Below are 12,079 nucleotides of genomic sequence, written 5' to 3'. Positions count from 1 at the left end.
AACGAATTTACTTGAAATTTTTAATGAAAAATTTGCCACTGTTTTTTCGATACAAGCTGATCAATATCAGTTGGAATTGATGAGGTAGCTACATGTACGCAGCTTTCTAATCGTGCATCACTCAGTCTTGATCGATGGTCATTTTTGATTAATTTCATGATTGAAAATAATTGTTCGCAAACATACGTATTTCCGAATAGAGACATCATTTGCTTTGCATTTTTCGTCAAAAACGGAAATTTCTCTGGGCTCACATAAGATTTATAAAAATTTTCGATGTTTACTGAGCAAAATACATTTTTTAAATCGGTATTATTCTGCATGTCGATCACTTCCATTTGAAAGTCTTCAGGAACTGTATCCACATCGATATTAAATGGCAAGGAAAACATTTTCATGGAAACAGCTGTCTTCTCAGCTTTGAACATTTGGAATCGTAATTGAAATTCGTTGATTAAAATGTCTCTATATTGTGCACATTTTTTAGTTTAGTTTTCGTTTTCTAAATGTGAAAGTGAGACACATTATTCTGCAAAAGATGCTGTTTCCACAATTTTAATTTGCACTCTAAGCCCTGAATTTTGTCGTACAAATTGTGAATAAAGTTCCACATTAGGATCATTGAGATGCTGAGTCATGTAGATAAGAAACTCAAAATCGCACATCCATTCTTTATTACCAAAATGAGGAAAGGGATATCCCTTCATATCCAAGAACAATTGTATTTTGCTTTTTAAGTTGTATACTCTTTAGCATTGCACCTCTACTAAGCCAACGTATTTCAGTATTAAAAACCACGTTGCCATCTAAATCTTTCAGAAATTCTTTAAATTCATGGTGTTTTAATGTGCGCGACTTTAAAAAATTAATTATTTTAATTATTGGTACTGTGACATTTGGCAAACTCAGTCTTTTTGCACACAAATTTTCCTGGTGTGGTTAACGAATATTTCCCTTCCTGTGATCTTCTTAATGTCTTGAAATAGCCTTCCCAATACTCCTACCTCCATGCTTGACATTGCTCATTCTGCATCTGTCGATATACCAACAATCTTTTCTAATGAAATTGAAAAATTTTCCAACACAGACTTTAGTTCATCGTACAGCTCTTTGCCAGTTGTAGTCCCTTGCATTGGAATCAGTGAACACTATTCTTCTGTAATATTAAATTTGGTGTCAATACCACGTAATTAAATTTTGGTGTCATAGCCAGTTGTGCTGTATCGCTAATATCGCAATTCTCATCAAGTGCCAAAGAACAGTATTTGAATTTTGCAATGCATTCACGAAGCGTTGTTGCTATGCTCTCGGACAAGTCTTCAATTCTCCTTGCAATGGTGAATCTTGATAAACTAATGTTTGAAATAATATTTATTTTATCAGGAAAAGCTATTTCTGCAACAGCAGTCGGACATTCTTTTATCATTTCTCCATCCGCAAAGGGTTTCATTTTGCCAGTATTTGACTGACAAAAAAACTAGCCTTTACTGCAGTATTTGATAAAATAGTTTGATTTTTAAAAATAGCCTGTTGTTTTCCCAAGTTTTTCTCCATTTGTTTAAACTTATCTATCTGGACTTGTCCTGTTAAGTTTTTATATTGCTGTTCATGTTTTGTATCGTAATGCCTTTTTATGTTATATTCTTTTAATGTCAACACAGTCTCTGAGCATATTATGCATACAGCTTTATTTTGACAAAAGTGAAAAAGTAATCAAATTTCCACTTTTCTTGGAAATGCCTGTGCTCATCTTCAACCTTCCGGTTTTTTTTTTTTTTTTTTTTTGCTGCTTGCTTTTCTGACATGCTATTATGGATTAAAATTGTGAAAATAAAAAAAAAAAATGTCGGAAAACTTAATTTTGAATAAATAAACTCTAATATTACCTTTATTACCGCTGCAATGTTTTTGTTGTTTGCAATGTTCAAAAAGCAAAAATCTACTTTTGCATTACAACATCTTTATTTCTTCACTCTAGTGCATGACTTCTACTTTTTAAGAACGTAACTACTCTGTTAACATGAGACGAGGAATTCCCGGCTAGAAGCGAAAGTAGTAGTAGTTATTAGCACTTTCGTTTTCTATCAATAGATGTCACTACCTGAAAATGGCTTGGCAGCACGAGTACGGCTATGTAGCCTATACCTTTTTGACAATAATATTGCACTCACGCCTTTCAAGAAACACAAGAATTGCTAAAATTACTAGTTAGCAGCTTACCAGTCTGACTGATTGTGTGACAAAAGCAAACACAAACAAGCACAGATGCAGTGCGTTTGTATTGCATGCTTGAACAAGTCGCCGACAAGTGAGGAACTCGCCTCAAAAAATTGTTTCGGTTTAGTATGTAATACCATTTTATTATAATTATTTTTATAACAATATATTAATGAGAGAAAGTCGACAAAATAAATTCAATTTTAGAAATGCTTGGCGGGCAGCATAAAAATGTTTAACGGGCCGCAAGTGGCCTGCAGGCCGCATGTTGATCATCCCTGATTTACTGTATTTCTTACCGAATTTGCTATATGTATCTTTGACAGTTATTTTTATTAAGGTTTAGGACTGATCTAAAATAAAGTACTGTGGTCCTAGGATATACATCATTAATCCATTTCATTTCCTTGGATATATCTCAGACAAACTTTTCTAATAATTAAAAATGAGAACATATTTAATCCGTTCTTATGAAAAATTATACTGTTATTATAACACTGTTTAATATTGAAATACACATGTAGTGGGTGTAACATATACTGTACATAAATGATAATTGTTTTAGTAATAGTAGTTTGGGCAAGAGAAAAGCTATTAGTGCAGTTCAGGCATAAGTGTGATTTTGTAGTAAATGTTATAAATATCCACAGAAATGAAACTGACTATGGTAGGTGATCAATCAGCAATCCATTCAATATTTATACAATATAGGTTATTTAATATATACTTATAGAAAAAAATTAATATAAATTTGTATTAGATTAAAATACAAATTTAATCTCTACATATAATAAAAGAAAGAGTCTGTGTGTGTGTGTCTGTCTGTCTTTCGTTTGCGCTGCGCGTAAGCTAATAGACCCACGGCTACGAAAATTGGTTCAGAAATTTCAGTTCAGAGAGTAATAAATTAAAATAATCTAAGTTTAATATTTTTTCCTCCATAAAAATGATTAAAAATTTTTCAAGAACATGAAATGAAATTTCTTCATCAATAGTAAAAGATGAACAGGTGTGCAAAGTGGAAAATAGGTACTTATATATTAACGTAGCCACCTTGTCACAGTTTGGCTCACTTTTACAGGGGATGATTTGTAATTGCAAAGAATTTTTAATTACGCACAAGCAGATTATTATTATGCCTTCTATAATTTATTTTGAAAATCAATCAATAAACCTACATGAAAGCGGGGGGGGGGGGGTTAATGCTTCTTTTCCTTTTCTTTCTTCTCCCTCCCCTTTTTTTTGTCCCTAGTAGAAATTTTATAGTAATTGTTTTAAGAGCAGTTCAAAGCAGTTGTTCCGTTTAGTAAATTTGCGACAAAAATACTGTATTTCTGCAGAAATTACAACGCAAGTTTTCTACTACCATGCAAATCTCATAAGCGTATGTTTTGTTTTAGAACTAACTGAAGAACTATGTATGATTGCATGAAGAATTTTTATGAGCATGGTTGCTATGGTTTGGCGCAATCTGAGAAAATTCGATATCGTTGTAGAGGTATTAGGTATTTTTGGAAGCAGGCAAGATGAAAAATTAGCAACGCCTTCGCCGGGAATCGAACCACGGACCTCTGAAATACCGGCTCAGTGTGCTGACCACTACACCACGAAGGCACGCTAAGAAAGTGGGAGAAATACCTTATAAGGTGACTGCGCTAACGTTTAAGTACCGGAAATGATCAATTCCTGACGTAGCTGCACTTTTTTTGTATATTTTAAATATCACATTTTGAAAGACTATTTTTACAAATTAACTTTCTTATTATTTTTGCTTTCCTTTTTTCTTTGTCTTTTAACATACTAGCCCTTTATACTTAGCTCTTTTAACGTATTAGCCATAGCTTGCACAGCCAACTGCTTAAAAAAAGGCAACAGTCATAAAAAAGAAAAATATAATGATACTAATGGGACGAGCTAGCAATTAATCTCTACATATAATAAAAGAGTCTGTCTGTTCGCGCTTGCGCGTAAGCTAATAGACCCACGGCTACGAAATTTAGTACATAGGCGCATCTAGACAATAGCCAGTGCACCTCAAAGCGATTTTTTCAAAATTTGAATTAGAATTTTTTAAATTTTATGTTTTGTGACGAAATCGCGTCATTTTGAGACATAATGGGCTATAGGAAAGCGAGATTTTACTCTACACACTCCATTTTCACATCATCATGAAACATAGGCGCTTAGCTATTTTACGAACTTAAAATAAATTTCGTGTTTCAATAAATTGATTAAATACGAATTTATTTAACGAAGGGAGCTTAACACCTTTTCAACGGGATTTTTTCTAAAAAAAGTTTATTTTTAAAAATGTACAGTTTATTTTTCTTTTATTTTTGGACACGTTAAACTTTCATCCTTGCGACTGCTTTTACAAAAAGAATTTTGGAAAAATGATAATATTTTGTATTTTTAAAACATTTTTTAAATGAAGCTTCCGAGTACACTTCTCACATCTCACATCTTTAAAAATGTGATTTTGGCAACAATTTTCCTTTCTTATTGTTGTTGATAGATTTTTGATGAAATCGCATCATTTTGAATAGTTTCATTCTTTTAGAAATATGGGTTTGGCAACAATTTTTCATCATATTTCTTATGTCACTGTTTTTAAGAGATTGGCATATTTCATTGTCATTTTTGTATAATATATTTTTATTGATATTTTTTTTGATAAAGTTGTCCTGCAGAGTAAAATTCTGCGCAGAATTCTTTTTTTTTTTTTTTTTTTTTTCTTTCTTATTTCACTGTTTGTAAGATATTGAAAAGTTTTGCATGATTTTTTTCCTTCAACGGAAAGTTGGTTAATTTTTTAATTAGGATAATTAATATTTGTATTAAGGGATATAGCTTATTTCATTGTAATTTTTTTCTCTCGAAAATATAAGATAAAATATCATTAATTATATTTTGCTTTTCAGAATTTTTTGTTTTTTGTATTCTTTTCTGATATTTATTGCTCATTTCACTGTTTTTAAGATATTGAAAAGTTTTGAATGATGTTTTTTTTTAGGAAACAAAGTTCTTAACCTCCTTTATACCATTTAAGTTCTTAAGATTTTGCCAAGGGAAGTTGGTTAATTTATTTATATGGATAATTAATATTTGTGTTAAGGGATATTGCTTATTTCATTGCAATTTTGTTATACGTAATAACTTTTTTTTATGAAGTTATTCTGCAGAGTAAAATTCTACGCAGTTTTTAAATTTAGCGTTTGGTGTTCCCTTCAGCCATTTTTCCGGTACATTTAAAAGCCAGACGAAGGCTGGCAGCGAAGCTACTAGTATTTAATATAAATTTGTATTATAAGTATTTAATACAATTTTGTGAGCAGTTCATTTATATTAACTACCTAATTCAGCAGAACTTATTAAATATATGCATTCATTATCATCTTCAATAAAATTATCTAAGCCATTCATTTAAAAAAGAACATATATGAATATGTCAAAGAATTTTGTTTATTATTAAACATACCAGAAAATTCTATTTATTATTTTATTTAATACAGTTTTGTTAGCAATTTATTAAAAAAAAATATCTCTATAAGCACACTGGAAAATTCATTTTTTCAGACTCCTCCTAGTGAACACAGTTTGGCAATTACTGTTAATAAAGTCTCAAAAAACATCAACTACAGCTCTTTTATCCATTGATGAAGGATTAAAAATAGTAAGCATACTAAGTAACTTAAAAAGAAAAACCCGTCAAATCATTAACTGTTTGTTTCTAGGACATGTGCAGATAGGTAACTTTGTTTCTCGCCAGTGCAAAATAAGTTAAATTCACAGTTTTGCCAGGGCTGCTACAGAAAACAAGTACCCGTATTTTTTTTTTTTTTTTTTTTGCTAGATATAGATAACATATTTCATCTTTGTTTAATAAACTATTTCATCTCCTTCACAATGTTAGCCAATTGAACAGTGTCTTTATTTTTTGTAATCATAAATACCATTGTATTTGATATATGCTATGCAGTAGCAAAGTCCTAGATATGTGTGCCGTTTCATTCTTTTCAACAATCTCTTTTTTCGCCTTCATGGTAATACTAAAAATTTTCTTTGTTGTTTGCCCCTTTTCATTAACTTTCCTAAGACTCATTGTAAATGAATTTACAAAAAATTTAAGCATGCGGGCACACACACACACAAAATCACTTGATAATTCAGGATTATGGCATGAATTGTTCACTGAATCTTAGAAAGAGGCACACTGATGCTTGTGAGCAGTGGCAGCATTGTTTCAAAAAAGGTAAGCAAGTGTTTTGCGTGTAGTTGGGACTCATCGAACTTGATGAATACTTGGCCATAATGCAAATTTCCAACTGCATGCTGAAAAAGAAACCATCTTGTAATCACTAGACAGCTGTGTTTTGGGTATGTTTCTATGTTGTTCCGTCTTTTCGGTAGATAGGTGGCGCTCTTGATGCGCGCCGATGAAAAATATTCCACTTGACGCTTGAACATGAAGAATGACGCATGTCATATTTTTTTTATGCTTTATTATGTTTCATGGCCGCTATAGGCGGAAGTAATATAAGTTTATCATTAAAAAATGTTATTTCTATGTTCTGTGAAACCTTGAAGTTTTGATTTGAAATTCTAATGCTCTCCCAACCTTGACTCCTGAAACGAAGCGATCTTTGAAATTATGACTCATGAAGAGAGACACCATACATTTTTTGGTGTCTGAAACCCGCGAAAAGGGGAATTACCTTTTGAAAGGTAAGAATTTTGATTTATTTGTTCTTGGTATCGATCTTTGAAAACGAAACATAATGGATGATTTAGCAAAAGAGAAAAAGAAACATGCTATTGTACGTATAAAGTTACTACTAAATAAACTTGAGAAATTATTATCGGAAGAATTAAGCAAAGAACATCTAGAAGATCTAAATTCATCATATGAATTGTTAATTGAATACCATGAGAAACTTAAAACTCTTGACTCAAAGATCGATGCTCTCATAATTGATGAAAAAGAATATGATAATGAACTACTTGTATGTGAAGAATATGATGAAAAAATTATAACGTTTAAAGCTAAGATTGTTAGTAAAGTAAAGAAAATTAACAGTAATGAAGTTGTTGAAAGAAGTATAATTACAACTAGTAATGGTATTAGTAATACTCTGAATGGTAATAATGTTGTTACAAGTAGTGCTTCAGTAAAGTTACCTAAATTAAATATTGAAAAATTTGCTGGTGATCCCAGTAAATGGCTCGAATTCTTTAATTCGTATGATAATGCTATTCATTCTAATCCAAGTTTATCTAAAATAGATAAGTTTACATATTTGAAAAGTTTATTATCTGGTTCAGCATATAATTGTGTTTCTGGTTATACTTTATCTGAAGAAAATTATGATCTATGCATTAAAAGTTTAGAAGAGAGGTTTGGTCGTAAAGATGTTATTATATCAAAATTCATGCAGATGTTGTTACAGTTAGAACCAGTTAAAAGTTCTTCAAATGTTTTTGAGTTAAGAAAGCTCTATGATCAGTTACAAATCTGCGTTAGAAATTTAAGTAGTTTAGATGTTACTAGCGGTTCATACGGACAGTTATTGAACCCAATAATTCTTAAATTGTTACCTGAAGATTTAGCTTTTGAATTCCATAGAAAAAGAACATATAACCAAAATATAGAAGTAAGTGAATTAATAGAGTTCATTAAAATCGAAACTGAATGCCGAGAAGCAAGTATTTTGATTAATAGCTCAAAAGGTAATAAATACACAGGGGTTAATCCTAAACAAGGGTTCAAAAATTATAAAGTCAAATCACAAGCTTCTGCTTTTAACACATCGGTAAAAATGTTTTGCATATTCTGCAAATCAAACGAACATACATCTGCCGGATATTTGAAATTTTCCGACGAACAAAAGCGAAACAAATTAAAACATGAAGGTCGCTGTTACAGATGCTTTCTCAAATCCCATTTGTCGTCGTTTTGTCGGTCAAATATACAACCATGCGAAAATTGTAACGAGAAAAATTATAATAAACTTTTCTGCCGTTTGAAATCGAAAGAAATGGAAGGTGTTAAATCCGCAGATACGCAAAATAAAACTTTAGTATCTACTTCCCACTGTAACACTCTAAAACCTAAAAATAGTGTGCTTTTACAGACACGTTCTGTTATTGCTCAAAGCAAAAATAAATCGAGAATCGTAAGATTATTAATTGATTCAGGTAGTGAACGAAACTTCATCACCCACAAGTTAGCGCGAGATTTAGAATTGCAAGTCATTAGAAAAGAATTTCTAACAATTTATTCGTTTGGAAATCAGCGCAGTAACTCGCAAGAATTTGATGTATATAGTCTAAAAATAAAAAATAAAAACGATGATCGCTGCCTTGTCGTAGAAGCTAATGGGATAGAATTAATATCATCAATAGAATTCCAGGCACCATCAACATGTCAAAACATTAAAGAATTTATGACTAAAAAGGGTTTGGAACTTTCGGATACAAGTCCCGTTAATGAGAACATAAATATTCTGCTTGGCGCGGAGCATTTCTGGTATATACAAACAGGAAGTAATTCAATGATAAATGATGGTTTGTTTATAGTACCGACGATATTTGGATACACAGTTATGGGTAAAGTAAAAAATAATAATACTTGAATTAATGCGTTGTTTTTATCTACCGTTGAAGGAAACACATTTAATTTGCAGTCATTTTGGAAATTGGATTCGATAGGAATTGAAAATGAAAACAAAACATTTTCGGAAACTGATTTGGATACTATTAAGCATTTTAACGACAGTTTAAAATTTAATAACGGCAGGTACGAAACAAAACACTTTTGGAAGGACAATAAATCACAACTCGCTGATAATTTTTTCGTTGCTAAACAACGATTTCTAGGACTAAAGCGTAAATTAAAGAGAAATGATTTCCTATATAATGAATATGATAATATAATTAGAGAACAAGTTGTAAAATGAACCTAACTTATTATATGCCTCATAGGCCCGTTATAGGTGAAGGAAAAGTAACAACAAGAATAAGAATAGTTTATGATGCCTCGTCTAGGTCTGAAGGAGCTAAATCGTTAAAGGAATGTTTGATATCAGGCCCTAATTTAAATCCTAACCTGTTGGATATAATTTTAAAATGTCGCGTACATAAAGTTGCATTTTGTGCAGACATAGAGAAGGCTTTTCACCAAATTCAAATTGATAGTGAAGATAGAAATTTTTTAAGGTTCTTGTGGTTTGATCATTCTTACGACAATAGTGACAATAGTTTAGGCTTTAAGGTTTTTCGAATGTGCCGAGTGCCGTTTGGAATGACAACAAGTCCGTTTATTTTGTCCGCCACTATCAAACATCATATTAAGGGTTATGAAAAGAAATATAGCAAAGCTGTTGACATGTTAAATAAGTCCTTATATGTTGATGACCTTATCCATGGAGCAGACTCCGTTGAAGAAGTTTTCTCATTATCAACTGATGCAGTTAAAATTCTTCAAGACGCTGGTATGAACTTAAGAAAATTTGAATCAAATTCCGTATCTTTAAAAAATCATTGGCAAGATATTGGTTTAATTAATAAGGAAGATAATTTGGATAAGAAAATGTTAAAGGTGCTGGGAATAATTTGGGATTTGGATGAGGACACATTGAAATTAGATGTACAAGAACTTTTACAACCAGTTGACTGGAAACACGTTACAAAGCGAAAGGTATTACAGATTGTGGCAAAAATTTATGACCCAGTTGGATTCATTGCACCCTGTGTTATCAGAATAAAATTCCTATTACAAGAGTTATGGGAATTGGGTATTGATTGGAACATAATTTTGCCCAGTTATTTAAGTGAAAAATTTAAAACTTGGTACTTTGAAATTGAAGTTATTCTCAACTTGTATATTCCTAGAAAATACATATTAAATGATGAATGTGTAAATTTCGATAAAATAGAGCTTTTTGTCTTTTGTGATGCCAGCCTCAAGGGATATGGAGCTGTTGCATATTTTTGTGATCCTGATTCTTGCTGTACATCTTTTGTTCTTCAAAGAGCCGTGTATCCCCACTTAAAAAATTAACTTTGCCTCGTTTAGAACTTATGGGAGCCATTATTGCCGCAAGAATAGTTAAATAGTTAAGGAAATTATTTAATATCCAAAAAGATAATGTATTTTGTTTTAGTGACTCTAAAATTGTTCTTCACTGGATCAGGGGTACCGCTGATAAATGGAAACCCTTTGTTGCTAATCGTGTACGTGAAATACAAGATGTTGTATCACCTTCGCAATGGAAATACTGTAAGGAAAATGACAATCCGGATGACATAGTTTCACATGGATTAAGAGCTTCTGATCTAGTGGAAAATAAACTTTGGTTCAATGGACCAGTGTTGTTAAAAGAGAAAAATGTACCTTCATCATCTTTTGATTCTTTGATCGAGCCTATGGTGGAAGAGGTACAGGTAGAACAGCGTCAAACTACTGTATGTTCTGTTATTAGCCAAGAGGCTGAATTTGAATTGACATCCAGGTTTTCATCCTGGAAAAAATTGAAACGCGTAACTACATGGTGTTTAAGATTCTGCCACAATATTAAACCTACATCTTTAAAACTCAAGGGTTTTTTAATAGTTCAAGAATTGGATAAGGCAAGCAATTTGATTTTTAAAATCATGCAAAATTCCGAATTTAGAGAAGAAATTAGACTTTTGAAAGCAGGGAAGAAATTGAATCTCAGCAGTAATATCCTGAAATTAAATCCTTTTCTTGATAGAGAAGAAATCCTTAGAGTCGGTGGTAGACTCTGTAACTCGGAGACTCTGAATTCAGAAAACACAAAGTATCCAATCATTCTTCCCAAAAGTCATTAAGTTACTGAATTGATAGTCAAACACTTTCACGAAGTGAACCTTCACGGAGGAGCCACATTAACATTATCTGCTCTGCGACAGAAATATTGGATCGTTAATGGCCGAGAAATTGTAAGAAAAATAATTTGGAAATGTATAAAATGTTTTAAAAATCAAACAAGCACATCCAGTCAGATAATGGGCGACCTACCTGCTTCTCGCGTATTGCCGGATAGAACATTCTTGAATACAGGACTAGATTTTGCAGGCCCCTTTTTAATTAAAGCTAGGAAAGGAAGAGGAGGAACGAGATATAAATGTTACGTTTGCCTTTACATATGCTTCACCACAAAGGCCATTCACCTAGAAGTAGTCAGTGATCTAACAACTGAAGCATTCCTAGCATCTCTGAAAAGATTTGTGTCATGCAGAGGAAAACCCAAGAAAATCTTTTCTCATAGAGGAACCAACTTTGTTGGGGCTAATCGAGAATTAAGAAGATACAAAGCTACACTTTCCTCTGAAGAAGCATTTCAAAACTACCTGAGCGATGAAAATATTCAATGGATCTTCAATCCTCCTGCTGCCCCTCACTTTGGAGGCCTTTGGGAGGCTGGAGTGAAACAAATGAAGATTCACTTAAAGCGAACTATTGGGACCCAGGTTCTGACATACGAAGAATTTCACACCTTAATTACATAAATCGAGACGTGTTTGAATTCCAGGCCAATAGTTTCCATCTCATCTGACCCTGAAGATTTTAATCCTTTAACACCTGGACATTTCCTAATTGGGACTACATTAACAGCAATTCCTGAACCTGATCTTACAAATAATAAGCTAACCCCTGCTGAAAGATGGAAATTGACACAGCAAATTTTCCAGAGCTTTTGGAAACGTTGGTCTAGAGATTATCTTTCACAATTACAAGGGCATACCAAATGGTTGAGGGATAAACCAAATTTAGCCCTCAATGACTTAGTCTTGATAAAGGATGAAAATTTGCCTCCATTAAAGTGGTGACTTGGACGAG

General features: G+C 32.3%; 1 protein-coding gene across 1 annotated transcript in view; it reads left to right on the top strand.

Annotated features, from left to right (window-relative positions):
• Tap42 (immunoglobulin binding protein Tap42) overlaps positions 1 to 12,079 on the top strand; it is a 61,018-nt gene that overhangs the window by 22,052 nt on the left and 26,887 nt on the right. The window lies entirely within an intron of this gene.

The sequence above is a fragment of the Stegodyphus dumicola genome, chromosome 2 (genome assembly GCF_044657685.1).
Source record: "Stegodyphus dumicola isolate Sdum_Otavi_A_Nest chromosome 2, ASM4465768v1".
In the NCBI taxonomy this organism is placed as follows: Eukaryota; Metazoa; Arthropoda; class Arachnida; order Araneae; family Eresidae; genus Stegodyphus; species Stegodyphus dumicola.
This window is presented reverse-complemented; position numbering and strand designations above follow the sequence as displayed.